Source organism: Artibeus jamaicensis, unplaced genomic scaffold (genome assembly GCF_021234435.1).
Source record: "Artibeus jamaicensis isolate MK-2021 breed Jamaican fruit bat unplaced genomic scaffold, CSHL_Jam_final scaffold_369, whole genome shotgun sequence".
NCBI lineage: Eukaryota > Metazoa > Chordata > Mammalia > Chiroptera > Phyllostomidae > Artibeus > Artibeus jamaicensis.
The window spans coordinates 35,719,994-35,732,581 of NW_026522042.1; the positions used below are offsets into that span (position 1 = coordinate 35,719,994).

The 12,588-nt window shown below is 46.4% G+C and overlaps 1 pseudogene; it reads left to right on the top strand.

Moving 5' to 3' along the window:
* The first annotated feature begins 11,245 nt into the window (after positions 1 to 11,245).
* LOC119046946 (60S ribosomal protein L32-like) lies at positions 11,246 to 11,732 on the top strand (annotated as a pseudogene).
* Positions 11,733 to 12,588: the final 856 nt, after the last annotated feature.

Sequence of the window (12,588 nt, forward strand, 5' to 3'; positions counted from 1 at the left end):
GATGCCTTCTGGACAGACCTCATATGTAACCAAAAGCATAGTCTATACACTGCTGAGTACTAATAAATGAAAAGCCTTTTTTTTTCTGCTGAGCACCTAGGTAGGGCTAGGATTTAAAAGATGGATGAAGCAGGAGAGAGGTGAGGTGCTAGATTCCATGAAGTGAGAAAAATCTGGAGTTCCCAGGAGCAACTTTTAGAAAGTAAGGGAGAGAGAGGGCTAGTCAAAATGGCAGAAGGCTGGCATTGTAGTTGCAGAAATAACTGGGTAACTTACTTTTTAGTAAGATAAATATTTAAATACTACTTATAACATTTCACATCCTTTGCAAATGTAAACTGCTTTTATTTCCTGGAACATACAGAAATATCAGGCGTGAACAAGTTTCTTTTCCTGAGAGAGAGGCTAGGCAGGTGTCTGGGAGAATGAAGGGAGAGGCTCCGTCTGCCATTGGTCTCCGTGGAAAGCCCTTCTAAAGTGAACCAGCTCTACTGGGACAGAGACTTGGGGCCCGATGTGATCAGAGGCAGGCTTCACATCCCCTGGAAATTTTTAAAAGCTTCGGTGAAATATGGGACTTTTCACAGTCTGTGCAATGGGGTTTTCAGCCAAAGTTATATAAATCTTAGGAAACAGGGTGAACTCAGTTGACCCTTATGAGGAAAAAGTTCCACATCCCACAAACAAAAACAGTTTCAATTAAAGTTTGAAGTAGCAGCAACCAGAAACCACGTTTCCTGTTGTCCCCGAGCAACTGAAAGGTCATAATCACATACCCAAAGAGCCACCTGCAGCCCGCACTGGGCAGATGAACGCGGGCAGACGAACAGTTCGACGGGAACTGGGAAACTGAGGCAATCTTGGTGCTCTGTTAATTGCAGAGAGTGATTTCCAAAGGACCACATAAAACATGTTACGTGAATGCTTATGTTCAACAGTGAGAGAACTTTAAGGAAGTAGGAACATGCCATAATATTGTACAAGAAGAATTCCTGAAGAACGTGAGAAGTAGGACTTGATTTACTGCATAAAAGAAGGGACCACGTCTCATTACCTGTGAGGCGTGTGAAGAATGAGAACTGAAACACAGGTATGATTATGACAGTGAGTTAATAATAATAAAAGAAAACCTTATAGTATTGGAAGAATCAACAGTCATTGGGGGGAAAAAGAAGAGGAAATTGTTGACTTTTCGATTCTATGCTTGCGTGACTAAGGACAAATACGATTTAGTAAATCTTTGGACCATATCATGGAAATACCCTGTGTGAATGGATTGTTGTTTGCTCTGCTTTTGCTAGGGAAGTCAGAGGGCCCAGACAAAACAGAAAGAAGACTTCTATTGGATTGCCCAGAGTGACTTTGTAAGTTTGCAGTGTGATATCACTAGCAGGCAATGCTTTGGATACCAACATGGTGCAGGGGTCACTCCGAAATTCACTTCTAGGTACAAATTCCAAATTGTTCCCTAAGCTGCAGCACAGGTCTAAGCCTATGTTGCTGCACCTCCCAGAATACAGTGTCCACAGAGAGGTGCTTTGCCTGCCAGAGATTAGACTAAACCATCACCAAGGGCAGGACTTCGGACGCCCCATCACATAAATAAGGCCAGGATGGGGAAATAATGAAGTACCTGGAAGCAAGGGTCTGTATAGAAGCAAGAGAAGGCTAGGCATTAAAAATAAAAAAGACTGAAATCACTGAAAGTCCTTACTCTGTGACCACCAGGCGGACATCAGTGTGTATGAAATGTTTCCCAGTAGAATCATTTTCCAGCCCGGAGTACCCATAACATTACTGACTAAAGGCTACCCTCTAGTGGCCCAACGAAGAACTACAGACACTGGTAAAGCCTAGAATAAAATACTGTGAAAGAAATGGGATACAGAAAATGCGATTAAACAATGGAAAAGATCTGTTTTATTTCCCCGCGGTACCAGGGAACAATTGATCACACTAGTTAGGAAATGCGGATACGGTGGCGAGCATGCTGTGGTTAACCTCTCTTGTAACCTGGAGGAGGTCGCGGGCCATCCACGTGCTCATTAAGGTTTTGGTTAAGGTTTTGCTGTTTACAACCGAAACATAGCACCAGTGCAGTGACTTTTCTACCAACGACAAACGGACTAAAAATACAAAAATCGTTCCTAAAAGTTACCAAACTACAACAACTATGAGAGTTTTGTTTTCCTCCTGATCTCGCACGTCTTTCTCGGTTACCTACAGTGTAGATGGCTGGTATAGCTGGTAGAGTCTCAGATTCCCTGGGGCTCTCGATTTCCACACATCTGATTCACTCAACTTCCCCGAGACTCACTTTTAAAAACATGCAATATGTTCATTGTTCCTTTCCAATTTCCCTGGGTTTGGGGCAAAATATAGTGAAATGCATATAAAAGTACTCTAATTCCTAATGAGCTATGTACCTATTCCCCACTATTAGTCTTGAGATCTCTAGGCGAAGATAGTGAAGTTGGTGAAACGAATGTTTGAAGATGCTATTTAAATTTATTTTTATGTTTTTTAAAAATTAGCAAATTTAAAAAGCCATCTGTTCTCAGTTAGCGTGGCTGGTTTTCTAAACTATGTCTGAGTAGGGCTGAGAGATTACCTCAATTCTCAAGTGTATCTGGTAGGTTCATCCATGGAGCCAATGACTGAAGTAGCACAACTGTTTTCTCATGCGCCCTGAAGTGTATCCATCTAGAAGTCCTGTTATGTGGTGATTTTTCATCAGTTTCATCAAGTAACATAGACAGATTGCTCTAAATTATTAATATGATAAACCATAACTAAAGATAAACCATAACTAAATTTCACAGCATGTTTAATAGTTGTGAGATACGAGGGCCCAACTTTCAGAGACAAACAAAAATGAGGGAGTTCATGGGTTCAACCCGCTGACACAATCATTACTTAATGAAGAGCTATTTCCTAGGTTTCCAGGGTGTCCAACCTGCGGCCAAACACAAAATCGTAAATTTACTTAAAACCTTATTTTGCTCAGTTTTCTTCAGTGTTTTCATTCGTGTTTGTGTATTTACTGTGTGGCCCAAGACAATTTTTGTTCTTCTGGTGTGGCCCAGAGACGCTGAAAGGTGGGACCCCCTGTTAGGGACCGACTTATTATTACCTTTTTTAATCTGGTGGAATCTATCTACTAATTTTGGGGTGGGATGAAGATCAGTTGACCTTTTTTACATTAGTGAGGTTGGCAACAACTACTCTGAAATGGAAAAAATATAAGCTAATCTCAAGTAGCGTTATTTAACTGAAGCCAATCTGTTTCATTTTCAAAACCATTGGGACAGTAGACGGGAGCTCATTACATTTCGAATGACATGGCATTGTCATAAATCTTAGTATTAAAGTCGTACTTTTGTTTTTGTGTGTCATTGATTCATAATGGGAAAAATGTCCCTGGAAATTAGGAGACTGTTTCAAAACACATCATTACTCCCCTAACCCTCTTATAGTCATTAATTCCAAGCACAACAAAGTCTTTCCTGCCAAGTCCTTACAGACAGATGAGCTACGTTGACACAGAAAATGCAGAATTCGGCAGAGTTTATTGTTTCTCATTTGTAGCTTAGAGCCAGTTTATCTAAGACTCAGAATGAGTTTGTTTTGTGCAATATGTAAATAGCAGTTCATTATATTTTTCTCATTTAAGGCAGCAAAATTCTAAAGGAACACAATCTCAGGAGGCACGACAATAAAACAAGGATGGATGTCTGTGAAAATAACCCGCTGGGAAAGGGGGCGGGGCTCTTGAGGCACCTGAGGACAACCAGGTGTTTCAGGAGCACTGAAACTCGTCTGAGCATTAGAGTCTCCCGGGGGTTCCTTACCCTGTCTGCGCCCAGCCGGCAGCCCCATGGATCCAAAGGGGACCTCTGTGGCAGGACCCAGGCACCATTAATATATATATTTTTAAGTTCTTTGAGTGATGCCAATGTGCATGCAGCCATGTGTGAGAAACACTTTAGTTGAGAAACACACACTTCGAAGTGTGAAAGCCATGCACTTTCCCCCCACTGGTCATGATACGATCATGGATAATTGTTATAACCTCCCTGTTCTTACAGAAGTCAGAGACACAGCTTCATTTGGAAGGTATGCTAACAGATAAACAGGCCACATGCAGGAGGAGAAAAGCTGGGGCTCTCCGGATTCGAACAGTGGGCCGGCAGAGAATGTAGGGACAGAGTTGGACCGGTGTGCGGGGCTCCCTGCTGGGGACTGCAGGGCACAGGCAGGTTCGTGGCCCCTTGCCAGCGATCAGGCAGCACCGAGTGAGTGAGTGCACCGAGAAGAAGTAGAATTGTGCCCCAAATTGTGAGCAGGGCTGTATTCTAAGGCAAAGCAAGATCATAAGTAGATGTTAATGATTAAGGAAGGTAGATATGACCATAATACTTAAGTCACCACCTAGTTGATTCCACAGATTTTGGAGGAAAAAGGATGCATGACTGGAGAACCTCACCAGTGGGGCACAGGCTGGGAAGGGAAGGTGGACTTCACACCGGGCCCTGAGGCGGGTCCTCACCGAGTGGTCCCCAGAGGGCAGGGTCAGCATCACCGGGTCGCCCTTGGCACAGGCACAGCCCCGCCCAACCCGACACTGGGCTGGGGGTGGGAACGGGGGCAAGGAGTGACTGCCGCTGGTGGGTGTGGGGTTCCCAGGGTCAGGAAAACGTTGTGGAACTGGCTATAGTGGCGGTTGCACAGGTTTGTGACGACACTAAAGGTCACTGTGTGGTGTGCTGTCGTGTGTGAATTGCTGGGTATGTGAACTAATTAAACTGTTAATATACTAAGAAAAAGGCAAATTAAGTTTCCAACTAGTGGTTCTCTAACTTCAGGTACCTGGGAATCTTGATGAAAACACATAGTCCTCGTCTACTGCACCCCCAAACTTGTCACCCAGAGGGTGGGGAGAGGGGCCCCAAAGTCTGTGTTTGCTTCCAGTGCCCCATCTGACGCCGGTGCTTAGAGAAACTCTGACCATGCGGCGCGGCCTCCTGGTGTGTGGCTTCTGGCTCAGAGGCAGACTGTCCCCCGCGGCCCTGTGACATGGGTGGACAAGTCCCTGCTCAGTCTCTTTTCTGGATTCATTCCTGGCCTTCCAGGAATTTATTTTCTCAGTGTAAAGGGAAGCGTTCAGAGGCAGCCACTTTAAGCCAAACGTGTATATTTGGAAAAATAAATTTCCACTCAGTACAAGTTCAAAAAATGAACATAACTTTTAAAAGTGAAGCAAAAATGAATGAAAAGACCAGAAGGCCTAACAGCGACCTTCCTTTGCTCGGTGTGCACTCCCCCCCACCCAAGGGGCAGCCCGGTGGTCTCGCACTGCGCGGCCCCCAGTCACCCACTCGGCCCAGGCAGCGGTCAGGACTTGGCACGAAGGGGGCCGGGGGCTGTGAGGGTGGCTCGGGGCCAGCCGTCTGCTGGCGGGAGCCGAGAGAGACTACCGCAGGTCTCAGGGAGGCAGAATCGTGGCCTGGAATCGTGTCCCCAAAGATGTCCTCACCCGGGGAACCAGCGGGGAATTAAGGTTGCAGATGGAGTGAAGGTTACCAGAGCAGGAGATTAGCTTGGATCATCCAGACGGGTCCAATACAATCACAAGGGCCCTAGAAAGTAGGAGACGCAAGTGGAAGAAGAGAGTCAGAGACGAGGTCCTGAGGGGAGCGGGGTCCTAGAGAAGCCACAACGTTGCTGGCTCTGGAGATGGAGGAAGGGGCCGGGAGCCTAGAAGTGCGCGAGGCCTCTAGAAGCTTCCGACATATGGGAGAGAAAGAGCAGCAACAGCCACCCACACCTGCATCCTCAGCCGAGGGCAACCCCCTGGCCCTCTCTGGGCCCCTTTCACCAGGCGCAGCCCGCGGGGGGATGGCAGCAGGGCCCTCCCTCGGCCTCCCTGCTGGTGCCCGGGGTTGGGGATGTCACGGCCCAAGCAGGCACAGTTGTGCCAGGGGGCCCATCCCAAGGCTTTTCCTGAGAACGAAATTCTCCCTGTGGTCTGGGATGACGGATGAAGTTGAGCATTACGTCATCCATCCACATCTGCCGAAGTGGACGCGTTCCACCTGCTGATACAGTCACTGGTACTTCCACGCTGAATAGGCCGTTTTGCTGAGAACCGCTCAAGAGGACAGCAGTGCTGGTTAAGGTCTTCAACTAGAAGTTCTGAAAAACACACGTGCCTGAGCAAACCGCGCCATCAGTGCCGATTTGCCGACTTCGGGTTCTGAGACACATTTACAGCCTTGTATTTTGTATGAGGCTTATACTATTTTAGATATCTGGCACAGCTACCCCTCATTTCTCTTTAATTCCTAACTCTGTTTCACCTTATTAAAACACAGAAATACGAAATCTCAAGAATGAGCGAACAAAGGATAATGTCATGGAGCGACATGGGCAGAGGTCCCTAACACCGTGTTGGCGCGACAAGGCCCGACGCAGGTTTGTAGGGCGGGACTCCATTCGCAGGAAGCCTACTGACCGGACGCGCGCACTGCCACTTGGCACCAGAAGTCCCAGGGTGAGCGCCCTTGATCGAGGGTGACCTCGGTGTGTTCACTTTCCGTGAACTCAGTCTTAAGAGTCCGTGCACTTGCATTTGTGTGCACTTCGATGCAAAGTTCAAGGAAATGTAAGCACAGGCGGAATGCCATGTGGGAATCTGAAGAAGTCAGGTGCCTCCACTCCCCTTTGGCATTACAAAACCGGGGAGAGGCTGGGGGCCGCTCCCCGCGAGTGAGGGGCAAGGTCAGGGGCATGCGTCCACAGCCGCGAGTGAACAAAGCCGGTGCATGGCACTATCTGGTCTTCCTTTGTGAGTCTAAAACCCAAAGAGGACTGTGGGAATGGCCAGTTTCTCGTGGTCCTGGGCCATTCATTCTGGCACCAGTGAAGGTGAGGTAGCCGCGATTTTGCACAGCGCCTGACAGTTGTGTGGCGGTCTGTGCCCCGAAGCACGTTTGCTCCCCTAGCCTGTCAGGGTCACACTACTGTCGGGTCACTGCCGCCATTTCCAGCCATGCCCTAAATCTTGATTTAATTTTCCTTGATCTTTTCCTTTCATTGTTCCCACCTCTCTTTGCCTCTCATCAAAACCTACCCGTTCTCGTATTACTATCATAGAATCTTCTATAGTAGCTAGTCCTTTAAACAGGTGGTCCTCAATCCTGGTAGCCCATCTCTATTCTTTGAAGGGTTTCTAAAAACACCAGTACCTGGGCCCTCTGCAAACTCTGCAAACACGGGAATCTACAGAGATCCGCCCCGCCTCAACTCTCCCTAGTCACCATGGGTACCTTTATAACCTCCCCAAACAATGCTAATGGGAAGGTCAGAGTTGAGAAGCTCTAACGCCGCTTATGAAGGTGACTGAACATCATTTATGCAGCATCCTTCTCCAGGGCCATAGCTGAAGTTCACTGCAGCTGGAGGACTTAAGGAAAGGGGAGGCTAACTTAACATGATGTCCTCCAGCCCCGGGCTGGGCTGAGGTTGCACAGTGCTGACCAACTCTCCCTGGCTGTGGTCACAGCCTGGGTCAGTTCCAGCACAGATGTTCCCACTTACAGAAGGAACGCCTGGCTAAAACAATATTTCTTTCTTAAACAAATAAGGTTGTAAGGCTTCTACTGCAGAACTAAAGGTGTGGGTGTTGGCCTAGTGGCTTTTTAATGATGTGTACAGGTCTCAGCTGATAGTCAACGAAGTGTAAGTTGTACAAAAGCATTGGGTTAGTATGAAATCATATTCTCTCTTTGACTCAAATTTTTTATTTCTATATTCTAAAACCTAGGAATCTTAAGTGTGAGAAAAATGCCCATTAAAATTCCTACTTTCTTTTAAAAGACTGCTTGAAGTAGGGGGAGAAAGCATTTTTCCTTGGTTTTGTTTGGTGGGAGAAGTGATGGCGGTGGGAGGGAGGCCATAAACCGGGTCCAAGATCGGGGTTCAAGCACCTTCTTACCAGGGCTCAATATTCCCCTTAGGGCAAAAGGAAGGCCTACTCTGGGGTGCTGGGAAGGCCTGATCTGCCCACTCTCCAGCCCTGTCCGTTCTCTGGGATGAGTGTTCCTGCGACCTTGGAACATGTCCACAGGAGCCCACAGCCTCCTTTTAGACAATGACATGGAAACTGAAATCTTTGAGCTGCTTACCCAAAGGACTCAAGCCCACAAACATGGCCCAGGTGGTCTCTTGTCCCCCATCTGCCCTCTGTGGTGCAGATATGTCATGCGTGTGTACAGTCCTAGGACAATGGGGCTGTTGCTTCCAGGGTGATAGTGGATGGTGATTGGTCAGAACTTAAGCATGTGACCTGGGAGGTTCCACACAAGCACAGAGGTGCCTCCTGGTTCCAGATGGAGGTACATAGAAGCAGAAGGGTGCGTGGGCCACAGGCTCCCTCCTCAACACTGACAAACTTGAAAATGCTGAAGTTAAACCTGGCCTTGCCCTGGCTGGATAGCTCAGTTGGTTGGAGCATCGCCCAATGTGCCAAGGTTGTGGATTCCATCTTAGGTTGGGGCACATGCAAGAATAAACCAATGAATGCACAGTAAGTGGAATAACAAATTGATGTTTTTTTCTCTCTCTCAAAAAATCAATTCAATAAATAAGAAATTAAAAAATAAAATAAATCTGGCCTTCCGGGTTATTGGGAAGGCATAGTTTGCATTTGTCGAGGTAGGAGGACAGACCTCTGACACTGAGATAGAGGATAAAGCCTAAACATTGATGCTCTGTATTTGAACTTGACCGTTGTCCAACTATAGGCTTATTTGTCCAGGAAGGAGACTCAAGCTTCCTTCAATTAATGGTCTGTCAGTGTGCTGCACAGCTTTTAAGTTTATAGGTATGTGATCTCTACTTCTCCATCTGTGTTTTTATCTCCCAGACTCACACATCTCAGAAGTAGCCCTTCTCCAAGCCCCACCCTGCACCTGCTGAACCCAATATCTCAGGCTGAGCTAGTAAATGTGTTTTAAAAAGCTCTTCCGACGGTTTGCACCCACAATTCATTCACTAACCACTAACTTGTGCTCTTATCTCTGCTCTCATTTTTTATGCTAAGTCCATGTGTCAACAAGTAGTGTTGAGTATTTCTTTCATCTGTGAGTGTGAGGTGCCCGCCGAGGCCCACTGCATTCTGTCCAGGAAACAGCCCGGTTAAGCCCAGGCCTTGTGGCTTCCGCTGTGACTCTGCTCAGTCCGGGCACACTGTGTGGGGGCAGCTGCGGGGCCTCGCAGCCCCGCTGTGAGCTCGGAGCATTTCCGCTCGTGGGCAGAGTTCTTCCTGTTTTGGATTGGCCGTTCTTCCCCCGTCTCCTGCTCAACTCTTTGACCTGATACCTGTTCTCCTTCCTTGACTACCTCTACTCCTCAGTGCCTCCCATTTGTGATTTCACACACAGCCGTCTCACCCAGGGCCACCTCTCCTCTCCGGTCGGTGAGAAACATTCTGGTTCTCACAGAGCCTGTCCCGACCCTGGCAGCATAGCAGGGAGGCCTTGGGAGCCTTGGAACCCCATTCCAACCAATTAAGGCTCAGTCTGAGTATGAGGTGTGATGGGTGTGTGCTATACAAGTAGGAAAACAGATGAGTTTTCCTTATGCTGCTCACATGTCAAAAATTTCAAGGGACATTCCCCCCCATATACCTAGAGGCTTTGGGGCATCACTGCCGTATTCTACAGCACCAAGCAGGCACAGGTTATTAACATAAGCCCAGCCTTCCCACCCTGCCCATCCTTTAATGCCTGCACCTGTGGCCTGTGAGAGCGTAGCATCTCACCTAAAAGCACTCCAAGACCTTCTGCGAAGAAACCTCATGGCCAAGGGTGGGTAGTGCCAACACTTCTTTCAGGACTTTAAACAGAGGCTGAATTTAGTTACCTGGCCCTACTCCTCCATACTCAGGGTCTTTTTGTTTAGCAGAGTGGGTTTTTTTTTTTTTTTGCACAACTATAAAATATTCTAGTGACATATCCAGTCCACACCCTGTAATTTAGAAATTTAATGTGTATATGTAGTTCATGAAAGATGAAAAGTTGTACTTGAAATTCAAGTACAGCACTCAAGTACAGCATCATAGTAGAGGGTTGGCCATGGCCAACAACACTGTTCTTCCTCATTAATAGGGAAGCGTCTCTGAGATGCTTGTGTCAGTGAGATGCTGGGACAGTGACCCCTGTTCCAGCTATTTCATTTGTACATAGCACCACGCTTTGCAAACTCAATTAGAAAAATCCACATCTAAATGCAGCCAAAGCAACTGATATGGACCCATGCAAGTTGGGATTTAAAAGTACTGTTTCCAGGCAACAAAATAAAAACATTTGGCTAGTTGTGCAAGAACTTTTAAATCTGACCCTCTAATTTTAAATTGTTGAAACAGTTTTCAAGTACAAATTTCACAGAAAAGAAAAAAACCCAAAGGACGGTGACGATACCACGGTAAACCGTACCACTCGTCAGATCTACCCTGTGTGATTCTTGTGTTCTCAGTCTCATCAAGGAGAAGCACTTTCAGGATGCAGTGTGACCTGTTCAGATTGTAGCCACGTGCTAAGAGGTGAACCTGAAAGGCACAGCTCCAGACGGTGCAGGTGGAACCCATGCAGGATTTTACATCAAGGACAACTCTAGTCATTAATCTATTGATGAGGAATGTATTTTTTTGCCCCTGCTAAGGGATGAACAAAATTCATTTCTACCAAGAGAGCTTCTTTGTACAGCTCTGTTCCACCTCAGACCTAGTTTCGGAGCCTGAGAACCAGGATTCATATTTCCACCAAACCCCTAACCCAGAGATGCTCAACCTGTGTGGTACAAGATTTTTTCAAACATGCAATACATGACTATTTAGTCAGGGGCACTGACCTCTTTTCCTTTAGATTGTGAAATTAAAAAATGACAAGAGCCAACACAACCATAGCCAACCAGTGTGACTCAATCAAAATTATACCTATGTTGTTGTCAGCTCAGCGACAAATATGATACAGTTTTGGTGTGCCACAGAGTTTTGTGATGAGTTTATGCATGTCACAAGATGGAAAGGGTTGAAAACTGCCATTGTTAATCTGTATTCTGGGGCCAGTGTGCCAGTCTCTGCCTGGAGAGTATATGGGAGCTCCTGGGTTGTGCTAGGGTAGTGTTTATTATTACATTATAGTTCGCACTAGAGACACTGATACCTATTGAATAAAACTTAGGTATGGGAAGTCCCTTCAGGCCTTGCACTCCACCTTTCTCTTCCTCAGCGCTGCCTGTGAAGGTGGGAGGCCTCTCCAACTCAGCACCACCACTGCCTCAGACCCTCGTAAAACCCGGGGTTGTCGGAAAGAGGACCAAGAAGTTCATCCGGCTCCAGTCAGATCATTACGGCAAAATTAGGTGGAACTGGCGTAAACCCAGAGGCACGGACAATAGGGTGAGCAAAAGATTCCCAGACCATGATGCCCAACACTGGTTATGGGAGCAACAAGAAAACAAAGCACATGCTGCCCAGTGGCTTTGAGAAGTTCCTGATCCACAGGGTAAAGGAGCTTAAAGTGCTGCTGATGTGCAACAAACCTTACTGTGCTGTGATTGCTCACAACGTCTCCTTAAAGAACTGCAAAGCCATTGAGGACAGAGCAGCCCAGCTGGCCATCAAGGTCTCCAATTCCAATGCTAGGCAGCACAGCGAGGAAAGTGAATAGACAAGATTGTGTGCGCGTTTTGTTTGTGTTAATAAAACCTTAACATTCTACAAAAATAATCATATAAGGAATGAAAAAAGAAAAAAGACCGCTCAACAAGTCATAACAACAAAAAATGATTTTACGCTAACTAAAAGATAACGTAATTCCATAACCTGGTTAAGAATGGTAAAAATAAAAACCAAACCAAAACCATCTTACGTACTCCATTTGGCTGCTCAGCAAAACTCGTAGTAACCACAAGGTGGCGCTCACTTCTTAGAAATACATCGTGAGGTTGAAAACCTGACTCCAAGGGGATCAGAACAGTCTAACATAAAAATGTCTTTCAATAAAACGGTGTCGGTTTTCACAGAGTTACAGAGAAGTATATATTAAATACATGAGCAGTGACATGCACAAACCTATACATGTGCTGGCAATCATAAAGTGGAATGTGGAACATAATGGTTCCCGCTCATTTTTACTTATTTGAATTTATTTCCCCTTTAGGCTCTATATGTAAATGAGCATATATTGATTTCTCTTCAATGTGTTAAGTGCTGCACAGTGTTTAAAATGATTATCCTTTTCTACCTGGAACTCATAATGAAGAGATGGATCGATAGATTGAAAACCTCTCCGGGCGTTTCCGCGGGCTAGCTCAGCTCTTTAGACTTGAGGAGCAGGCTCTGGCCCCTCCCACCAGGCTCCCTCCTCGGCCAGGGCCTGTCTTCGGCCTCGGCCTTGGGGTCACTGAGTCTCAGACCATCTGGTCTGCAGAGCCGCCTGCATTTTGCCATTTTTCCTTCCTCCTCCATATTCCCATCAGCTTTTCTTAAGTTTAACAAAACAAAGCAATGAGAACAAATAGTTA